Below are 11911 nucleotides of genomic sequence, written 5' to 3'. Positions count from 1 at the left end.
TCTTTCCTTTTCTTTCTCGTCCTCCTTCTTCTTCCTTTCTCTTTCTTTCTTTTCCTCATCCTCCTTCTCCTTCCTTTGCTTTTCCTTATCTTCGTCAAACTCCTTCTCCCTCCTTCACCTTTCTTTTTCTTCCTCATCCTGAAGCTTCTTCCTTTCCTTCTCTTCCTCATATTTTTTCAATTGCCTTTGTTTCTCCTCTTCTACCTTCTTATTATTTTTTTACCTTTTCCTCTCCTTCACCTCCTTCATTTGCTTTACCCTCTTTCGCATAGCTATATGCTCCATCAACATCTTTTGCATTTTCCTCTTATCCTCCTCCTCTTTATTCTTCAATTGCCTTCCCCTCTCCTCCTTATTCTTTTTTTGTCTTTCTCTCTCCTCTGCCTTTGCTTTTCATTTTCCTCCTTATTTCTTTGCTTTCTCTTCTCTTCGTCATCCTTCTTCTTCTTCATCTTTAGTTCTTCCACATTCTTCCTTTGGTCTTCAACCTTAATATCTGATGGATAATCCTCTGCATAATACAATTCCAACACTTTCTCCCTGTCTTTATCATTCTCAATCTTCAATATATTTTGGTACCTTTCAAAACGCTCAGATAGATGGGACTGGCAGACAACTTTTTTAATACACAACCCATAGAACGACACATTATTTCTTCTTTGATGAGCTGCAGACATTGCTAACCTGAAAAACACATTAATTTAACCACATCATTATACGTTACAACCACCTCCCCAAGTATATAATAATACAAATGATCCCATTTGTTAAACGATCACCATCATTACCAATAGTCGCAATATTTGGCTTCATAAGTAAACATTGTTGCAAGATTTAGCAAACTTAAGTACAAATCGAGGTATCTTCATAAATACACATCGCTATTTCTTTAAATGTATAAATCGTTGCAGATTCAAACTTACAAATCGTTGTATAAATTGCAACCTTCATAAGTACATATCGTTAAAAGGTTTGGCCTTCGTAAGAACCAATCATGCAAATAGTTTTTCAATGCCCACAAGGTGGATATGTACAAATCGATTTCTTTTTGTATGATATAAGGTGTTATTTAGCATGGAGACAATGACCCAGTAGTAAGATTTAGCATTCAGATTTATAATTGCATAACAAAACCTTACACGAAACTCATCGAAATGGTAGGAGCTTTGGTAATCCAACTGTAGAGTAAGAAATACCTGAAAGGTAGATGCAACAGATGGTGGCAACGATGCTACCACTGCACATAAGACGGAAAAAGATGCTCTAACGGTAGCAGAAGAAAGCAAAGGATGCTATGGTGGTGACAAAAGAAGGTAAATGATGCTCTGACGGCAACAAAAGAAGGCAAAGGATGCTCCGGCGACAACAGATGAAGGCAAATGATTCTCTGGTAGATTTTTCTGCTTAGGGTGAAAATGAATTGTTTGGACTTTTTAAATCCTAGAGATAAACCTTCCTACCTATGCAAACTTTGCTGAAAATTTTGGCGCGTTCACGATGCATCGTTTCACTTTTCTAGATGGAGGCAGTTTTGTCCTTTTCACGAACCGATGATTCAGTTTTTTAGATGGAGGGCATTTTTGTCTGTTTCAGGAAGAGAATGGCGATAAAGGGTACTTAAGTCTTTGCAACGACACCAGATTCTGATGCTAAGTGGTGTGGACACACATGGGGATACTAGCCGCACATGATCTTATACGTGGCGCTCATTGGGACCCCGAACACAAGATGTAGCTAACTACCCTCTTTGGGGGGGAACATATAACCTGCTTGGTGAATAGGCTATCTTTAATAAATGTAAAAAATATTTAAAAATGATATTTAAATATTAGTTTAATGGCTTTAACACTTGTCACATTCTGATTGTCACACAATAGTTTTAATTTGAGCCCATTCAGAATCGTTGGCCAAATAATACAGAGCCGATACCTATACTGATAACGTTGGTTAAGACCACTCGACCTCCATTCTTGCCCACCAGAAAGCTTGTTGATTTGGCCTTAAGATGAGGGACGTGCCTTATACAACACTCTTGGTGTTGATCTCATGATATCCTTCAACTTGAATGTTTTAAGTCAACCTACCTAGCTAACTAGACAGTCCTCATGAGCTACCACTAAAAAGTCTAAGAAAAAAAAGAGGAGAAAAAAAATTGAAAACGGATAGTTGGACTCAATTCACTACAAACTCTATAATTTCTGATATTTCTTTTGATGAACAAAATCACAAATATCCAACATCGTTAGGACCTTTTTACCCTTCACAACTGCGAATTGATGCCTTATTGCGATAAAATTGTCTCGCCTATCGGCTAGTTCCAACTCCCACTTAAATCCAGAATCACATAGTTTTTTATGCAGACCTCACAAACTAGCATAAATTTATTTGCAAATTTGTGGTGAAACTAAAACCACCAAAATAGCAAATATCCTACTCTTTCGCATATACGTCAATATTTTGTATAAATATATTTGCAAAACACTTCTCGCAAACATCCTACCTTTTCTCATATACTTCACAAAATCACATAAATTTGTGCAAAACTTCACTTAAAGGAAAACAACAAAATCACAAATATCCTACTTAAATATTTATAATTTTTTTAATATATGCAATTTTTTTTAGTATTTACGGAGTTCTCGAATCATATATATACTTTTTCTATTTGATGGTTCCTTCTTTTCACTTATGTCTGCAAAGAACTTTTCTATAGAACCCTTATAATGATTCTCGTATAATTTAGCTTTGCATTTCATGGACGTTGCGGTATCAATCATCTTTGTGATTGACTTCCCTATCTATAAGTTTAAAAGTTGAGTTCCACACAATATATACATGTGTATCCCCTTGCGTATTTATGTTTAATATAGTAACCTAAAATCAAGGGTGTGAACAGATTTAGCTCGTGATCATTGAATATTTTCATTTGTATTTGTGTTTGGTTGTTGCTATGGATGCTTTTTGTATATTTTCTTGTGTTGTCATCGACTTCCCTACTGGATTTACTATTTAGGGTTTACTATGTTTTATAATTTTTTTACAGAAATATATATTGTTGTAGATGATTGATGATTGTTTGCTTATTCTTTAGTTAATATTTGTTGTTCTTGTGTTAGTGTAATGGGGCTAGGGTTTGCTGTGCACAAGCATTGAAAGGGGTAAAGTATACTATCGTGGTTATTGTAGGCAGTCAATGATGGCATCTGAAAGAGCTAAAGTACACAACTGTAGGTCTAATTACACTAATTAGAAATCTATAATGGTCTCTAAAAATACTAACTTTACTGAATTTATGGTTTTGATATATCATAAAACTGGATATGTGGGAGACTTATTGAGCCTTCGATATAGTTATTCTCTAAACTTAAATACTAAAAAATATAGATAGATGTTGAGGATGATGATGATGTAGAATCAATATTATTTAGTAGTGATGTTTACTTATAAGTATGCAAAGTTAATTAAGATGCAATTAAACAAGGAGTAGTTCATCAATTAAATGATGTGAATCCCGTGCAAAATGTGCATGAATCTGAGACACCATCTATCAAGTCGAGTCCTTTATTGATTATCCAACTGTCTAAAACAGTGGATGATATTGATGTTGTACATAATCAATGGATCACTATAAAGGATATGGAACCACATGGGCAAAGAAGTGTCAGTGATCTTCATTGCAATAATTTAGACGACATACAACCTTTTTCAACATACGACAATGCTAGGTATAAGTTATAATTTTGATGTAATTTATGATTGAGATGTAGGTGTGATGATGAATGTGATATTTTGGTAGTTAATCTTGAATGTTGAAAATACAGGAATGACACATACATAAAAACAAATGAAAGGATAGGTACTATGAATTTTGATTTGCAACCGAAGAGTTAAATAGTGGTAGCAACGATCATGTTGACAATAAAAAATCAGAAGATATCAATGATGGTGAGTATATTATATCGATAAGAGATGATGAAAACAATGATAACGTGAGATAAATAATGGTGGGTAAAAGTGATGCACTAATAACATTTAAGAATGTGAACCCTTGGTTCTCGTTCAATAGTTCTCATATAATGAAGAGAAATTTCAAATCATTGAAGCGAAGACATGATTTGTATGAGAAATTGTATAATGAAAGACTTAATGATTGTGAACAATTTCAATAGCTAACAACAAATTCAAACGATTGAGAAATTGCATTGAACAAAAGGTTTAATGATCTCCTGCTTTGCCATGAGTTTTTTAAAGATCATGTGATCAGGAATAACTATAATGAAAATTTCTTAAAGAGCATTGTTGTATGCATGAGGAAGAACGTGCATATGACGGTGGATAGCCCATGGAAGATTCATTGCACAAAAGTACGTAGAGTGAGTTTCTTTCAAGTAAAGATGTATGATAGTGAGTATACATGTGGTGGATCACTCGCAACCTTATAGTGGAGAAAGTGCTTTCCAAGTGGATTTCAGGTGTTATTCACAAACGTATACACAATAACTTGAAGATAACTTAAGAAAAATCATGAATGACAACAGTCATGAAAAAGTTGTTTTTACACAACTTTGCATATTTACAAATAAATTTTCACGTGCACAATAATATTACACTAGATTTATGTTGCAGCTCTTAATTCCTTTCAACTAGGGCAACAAGCACTGGATTTTTTGGAAAATAGACATGAAAGAAAAGGATTTCAAGTTGTATAATTTTACGCTGAGCACACATTTAGTCAATCAAAACCTCAAACAAATAGTATAATAACATATATTACAATACCATTTTTTATGTATGTTTTTTTATCTCTTTTTTGTGCATATGTGTTGCAAGTTAATTGTTTTTTAATGCAATTTGCATTTGACTATTACAAAGATTGGATGGCGTAGACTATGAAGGGTATTCCTCAACAAGAGAACGAATAATTACTTTGCATTAAATTTCTTAACTCATTTCATACATATATATATTTTTCACTTGATATTTTCTTGTTTTATAGGTATGACTGTGGCATATTTATCATATAATATATGCAGAAATTGGAGATTGAACTTCACGCTGGTATGTTTTTATATGTCAGTTATTCATTACTTTGATATGTTTGTTATAGTTAGTTGTTTGCTAATAAAGAGTTATTTTTAACAAGATGTCACATATATAAGGAATTATATGATATGTTCTACAAGCATACAAAGGATTGGGATTCCAAGGGTGTGAAAGACAATGAAAAGGAAAATACATCAGTTAGAGAGTTGTTGGAAGAGTCTGTCTAGATAGAGGAGTTGTGGACAATTATGCGCTAATTACACACACATGTAATTAATGATGTTTTTTGGTTTAGACAATGTCTATATTCTGTAATTGTGTTTAGATTTAGAAAACAGGATTTGAGCATGATTAGTTTGGACAATGTCTAGTAAGAAATAAATTAGAACATATGGGAGCAAACTAATTTTTTGATAGTCATATGATTTCTTGAAAACCAACTATATTTAGTTATATGTTAATCATATTAACTTGTCTATACATAGAAAAATAGTTTTGTAAAATAATCATATTTTTTATGAATCAGTAGGATTTTTGCAAATATGTTTATGCCATTTTGGAACATATATGCAAAATTGTCAGATTTTTATGAGATAATAGCATTTTCAAAATTATATACATGTGATTTTGGAACGTATGTGCAAAACAATAAGATTTTTGCAAATTAGTAGTATTTTTGTAATTATCTACATGTAATTTCTAAACATATATGTGAAAAAGTATGATATATGCGATTTTAGTGGTTTCAGTTTAAGTAGAGTTTTGCGCATAATTTATGCGAATTCGTAAAATATATGCAAATGAGTTGAATATTTTGTGATATTAGTTGTTTCAGCAGTTATGTGAAACTAGAGGATTTTTTGTGAAACAGTCAAACTTTTATGAATCAATAGGTTTTTTGTAAATATGTTTATGCAATTTTGGAATGTATATGCACGAAACAGTCATACTTTTGCGAAATATATGCCCCTACAACCATATCAACATTCTCCTCCTCCTCCAACGCACTTGCATAGGGGCACCAATTTACCTACATTTTCTTTATAGTTAGGCCTACTTCTAGATATTTATTAAAAAAATATATGAAATATTAACAACAATACTTATTTGCTATAGTCAGTCTGCGAAGCAATGCAATGCATTCGACACATGACATGCGAGGACCCACCAATCTTCGATCATGACCCTCTTCATTGCATGACCGACTTCACATTACGACACATGAAAATTCATGGGCAACGTTACACATCTGGGGCCTTTCAATAGATATGTTCTCCCATATCCAAACCTCTATAACAATGAGTCACATGAGCCTCACTTACATCCGGATTCCAAAATTGCACAACAACTTTTAAGAGGGGTTAACTGATGTTTCATGGTGTGTTCTTCAAGAATTTGTGAAAATGAATTTGATCCAACAAATCATTCACTTTCTCCGTTAGTGTTAAAAACCATTGGTGTGCTTGGTTATAATAGAAGCAATGCATGCGAGATGTTGGCTCTTCTGAATCAATTGCTTGATAATCCTGCAATCCAAATTAATTTGACTGAAATTAGTCAATTTCAATGAATTTCTACATGTTTCAAACATACAACTTTATGGAGATGCATGTGATCGTATCTTCAACTTCATTTATCTAGGCATTAAGGTTAGCAACAACCTTAGTGCCAGCCAATGGGTGACCCTCCCCCTCCTTATTTGCTTCCGAGATGGGAGACAAGAATGCGCCTACAAACTGCTCAACTTTTTATACACATGCTGCCTTATATATGAGCTACTTTGAAATTTGTAAATGTTCTTTGTATAATAATTTAGTTTTTTTTTGCAACTCACTGTTTGAGTGCAGGTGTATGTGATTATCGGTGGTGTATTTTTTGTAGAAAATATTGAACACCCACATTTTTGGCTTTGGATGTGGCTCCCAATCTACCCACTACTGCATATTAAGTTGTGCTTCCAATTTATTAGGATGATCAAGTTTGTATGACTTTTGTTGTTATGCTACAACACTAGAAGATGATTTGAGTGTGGACCCCTTCGACACAATCTTCTTCTTATCGGTCATATTGTATTAATAAACAAATTCAAATTTTCATACAATAACAAGACAAAGAATATTGAATAAGAATTGCAAAAAAATAAACAAACTATTTGCATTTTAAAAAGCATTAAAAAAAAGGAACACTATGCTTAGCAAAAATACTGAAAAAACATTTCATTTCAAAAAAAACAAAAACAAATGGAACACTATTTGATTCAACCATTAAATAAAAGGAAACTATGTTTGATTCAACTTTTAAACGAAAGGAAACACTGTGCTTAAAAAAAAAACATTGTCGATGATTCAGCAATAAAGTGTTTTCTATGAATAGTTGCCAGAAGGAAAGCATATTAGGGACAAAAGACAAAAAAAACCCCTTAGATTATGCAAAAATAAACAAAGTTGGAGACCATAGCGGGTTTATATATGTTTCGAGAAATATGCAAAAAATTAGAAATATCGCATACTTGTCATAATTTTGTAAATATTTAAGTATGATATTTGTGATATAAGGTGATTCTGGATTTAAGTAGAAGTTAGACCTAATCGATGGTCGATATAATTTCATCGCATTAAGGCATCAATTCACAGTTGCGAAGGGTAAAAAGGTCCTAACATTGTTGGATACTTGCGAACTTGAACATCAAAAAAATATTAAAAATTGTTGAGCTTTTAGGGAATTGTGTCAAATTAACCATACAGTATGGTCATTTTCTGAAAGAAAATTGTGTATTCTTCTATTACTATTTCAAAGCAATTTGAAGTCAAGACTCAAATCAATATCATCATTGTTTCCTGCAAGTAATGAGTTTTGCGTGTTATCATAAAAAAACGCACTAAGAGCTTTCTAAAGCTGTTGTAGGCAAGTTAGAACGGCCTAGATGCAGACCATTCGATGACATTTTTTTGTGTTGGCATCCCAAGTTTTTGTGTTTGGCGTATGTGAGATGTGACCAGCTTCATGAACTTCAATTCCCCTACTAGAAGTGACCAAGTTCGTGAAGTCGAGTATATAACTGATGGAGATATGATTCAATGTGATTGCTCCGAAACAAGATGATGTGGTTGTGTCCAGCTTGTAAAGAGCTCATTTGAAGTGAAATAGGCTGGAAAATCCGAACATGAGCAAGTGTTCAGGTCAGGTCGGCTCGGCTCATATAGGCATATAATTAATTAGTAATAACTGTATTTTCATATATTTTATATCATAGAGTTGAAGTGTTTGGCTTGCAAGCAGCAAGGTTGAAATTCAAAACCTTTGAAACAATATTAACAAATGAGCCACTTCGGGCTTCGCTCTGTAGGTTTAGGGTCTAAATTTATTATTTCAGCTTTGAAAAAATGTTTTTTTTTATATAATAAACGAATCAGCTTGAGCTCGGGTCATTTACTAGAACACTGGTTTTTTCGGCTGGTTTACCGGCCCTAAGTATGATGCCAGGCACCGTAAATCATGATCTTATTTAAACCTTTTAAAGACAAAATTAAATATATATAATTTTTTCTACTCTTGGTTAAGGTACACAATTAACAGTAAAGAATAAGAGAGTTACGTATAATATTAAGTGCAGTGCTATCATTACTAGTACCATGTGACCATTGTACTGTAATTACTATACTATTGAACACCAGTATTTAAAGCCAAAAAAAATAAGAGAAAATTTCCACCATAGGTGTGCCAATGATGCTACCTTAATATATACTATTAGCATAACTGATGACTACACATGATTTTGTCTAAGCCCTTGCTTCATGTACACATGCACATGCACATCATGATCATGATCCCCATGACCAAAAGCATCTCGACTCTCGGTTTGCCAACTGTGTAGGCTTGTGGAAGGGCCATTCCCCATCTGCTCCAGTAAATAAAAGGTACAAACTGATAGCAAAGAGATCCATCAAGGTCAAAATCCAGATCACGACCAACCTGGTCAGACCCAAGATCCAGATGATGGTGGCGTCCAGTTAGGAGCCCAACCACAAGCAATAATATCTAACCCACATCAAATTCAAGAGTCCAAGGTCAAGAAGAGATTGCATGACAGGACTCCAGAATTTGAGGCCAAAGTGAAGAGGAGATTGTATGACAAGAATTCAGATTGAGAAAGAGTCCAAATGAATGAGAAAGAGGGTGTGGCGTAAAGTGTAGAGACTCAATAGGTCTCGTTAAGTCCTAACGTAATGCAGTAAGACTCATGTTTAAGAGTAGTGGTTATATTGATATGTTATCATTGCAAAATTTTACTTTTGCAAGTTAAATTGACCTTTGAAAAAAAATTTGAAAATAACTCGCCTTCGTTTTAAAATGCAGGATAATTTCATAGAATGAGACTCGTCTGTAGGTACGAGGTTCAACCGTTCTTGACACATTTACCAGAGATAATTGAACCAATGATCAATCTAGTGTTTTGCTTTGCTCAATTTGTCTAAATCATGTTCTATTCTTAAATGCACAAAGAATCAAGCATGTGTTATGAATTTCAAAAAATGCAGATTTGGAAACATGATGTTTGCTTTGAATATTTAAAATATTTGAAAAAGAAAACACTTTGAAAATCGTGAACCACATTGAAAAATGCTCTTTGAAGAAAGAGAAAGTCGATTTATGAAGAAAAGTAGATCTTTTGAGAAAGTTGAATCCGAGAAAAAGACTTAAAGATTTTTGAGAAAAACGATTTCTGAGAAGGTTCAAAATGACTTAGAGAAAGTTGATTTCTCTGAATTTGGTCTTTGGAATTGAGGATATAACTTGAAATTCGTGATTTGAGAATAGAAAATACTTGAAATATCCTTGGAAGACTGAAAGGGGTTTTGAGAAAATCGATTTTGAGGAAAATTAGGGCAAATTTGAGAAGATCATTTTTTTTTAAGATGGAATTGAGAAATACATCAGAAAGATGGGCGTGTGACCCTATAAAATATATTCATGATGCAATCTAAACCTAGATGATGCATGAATGCAATTTATCAAAGATATTTTCTGAAGAAATTTTGAGAAATCATTGATAAAATAATTTTTGTGCCTTATAGAACTTAGATGAAATGTATTCTTTACATATACTTGACTATGGCCACAAATACGTATTAAATGCATCTCATTTGATTCTAAAAGAAGAAAATACTTAGAAAACTTTGAAATATGCAATGATTTTGAAGATAGCCTAAGAGTGTAGGTTGATTGTGGCTTAAAAGAAGATTGTAAATCTAGATTTTGTTCGTATTCTGACTATGACCATAAATACAAACTCGATCAAGTTTACCAACTCCCTAGAAGCTAGTGCACGTGTCATTTGTGTAGACATGGTGAGTTTAAATATGCATAAATCATCATTCATCACACATTGACATTATTATAAAGAATTAAACTATATGCAATGCAAAACCTTAATGTAAGTAAAATTTAAAATTATTATTCCAAATTCAATTTAATTTACATCACTAATTGAATTTAAATAAAGGAAAATAAAAGAAATACATCCTTGAATGTCCTTACAAAACTAAAAATCTTGTTAGTGAAGATATGTTGGCTTTTCTAGATTTATCCAGTAATATCTAGAAATTACTAGATTTTGCTAGATATAAGCCTTTTTTCATGATTTCTCTGATATTAACATAATGAAATATAAAATAAAATTGAAAAAATAATAAATATTAATAACTTTAAAATTTGGAATTTGAGAAAAAATGACAAAAATACCACTAAAAACAAGACTATGGCCTTGAAATCAAGGTTTTCAAAAAATATTTTGGTAAAACTTTGGATTTTGAGTTTAAAAAGACTCAAATCAAAGAAAAATCGAATATGCAATATCATAGCATGATTCTAAATATTAAAAAACCCTAAAAATATAAACTTTTATGAAGAAAATTAAAAATAACACAAAAAAACATGATTTTGCCAGTGTTTCAGGATCCTACGGGCACCCTGTTTCGCAATATAATCAATTTGAGCATCAAATGAATTCCAAAATTAATAAAAATCTACATGTGAACTTATGATAACTATAAAATTAAACTAGAATCATAAAAATTTAATTTTGACCTTATTTCAATCCGAAATCTGCCCCAAAACCCTAAAATATGCAATTTTTACCCGCAGGCACGTGCCTGTCACAGTGTCAGACCCGAATCAGGAGTCAAACCATCATGAAAATTCATAAAATTTTATAGAGGAATAATAGATAAAAAAATAAATATGCTCATATTTACAGATCAGAAAAATCATTGCTGGTTGGGGTGATATCATTCTGGCAATCTGTACTTGAATTTGACAAATATGAAATATATCAAAACAGATGCTTCCGGTTTAAAATATAGGGAAAATAGCATACCATATTAGAAAATTTTAACATTTTATAAGTAAATAGCAGACATACAAATAAAGAGTTTGCCTTTTTACAGATTATTGATTGGATCTTCGGTTAGGGAGATATGATCAACGCAAGTTGACTTAGGGTTTGAATAAAGCATAACTAGTTTTGAAAAGTTGATCCTATCTTATGACAGGGAAAATAGCAGACAAATACATAAAATTATAAGAAAATTACATAAAATAATAGATATTAATACAAAGCTACTGCAATTTACGGATCATGAATCAGATCATGGATGACAAAAATATCACATCTGCAACTTTTACCTAAATATCAATAGCAATTTTAAGAAACAGGAATCATGGCTCGACCTTGTATTTTTCTAACAAAGTTCCCGAACCCAAAACCTTTTAATTTTTTTACAGGAGGCTACTGACATATCCTTGAACTGACCATAAAAAAATCAGAATTTTATACATAAGATTTAAATATGAAACAGTATGATTTCTA

The sequence above is a fragment of the Nuphar pumila genome, chromosome 5 (genome assembly GCF_984573655.1).
Source record: "Nuphar pumila chromosome 5, dmNupPumi1.hap1.1, whole genome shotgun sequence".
Taxonomy (NCBI): Eukaryota; Viridiplantae; Streptophyta; class Magnoliopsida; order Nymphaeales; family Nymphaeaceae; genus Nuphar; species Nuphar pumila.
Note: the sequence above shows the minus strand (reverse complement) of the source record.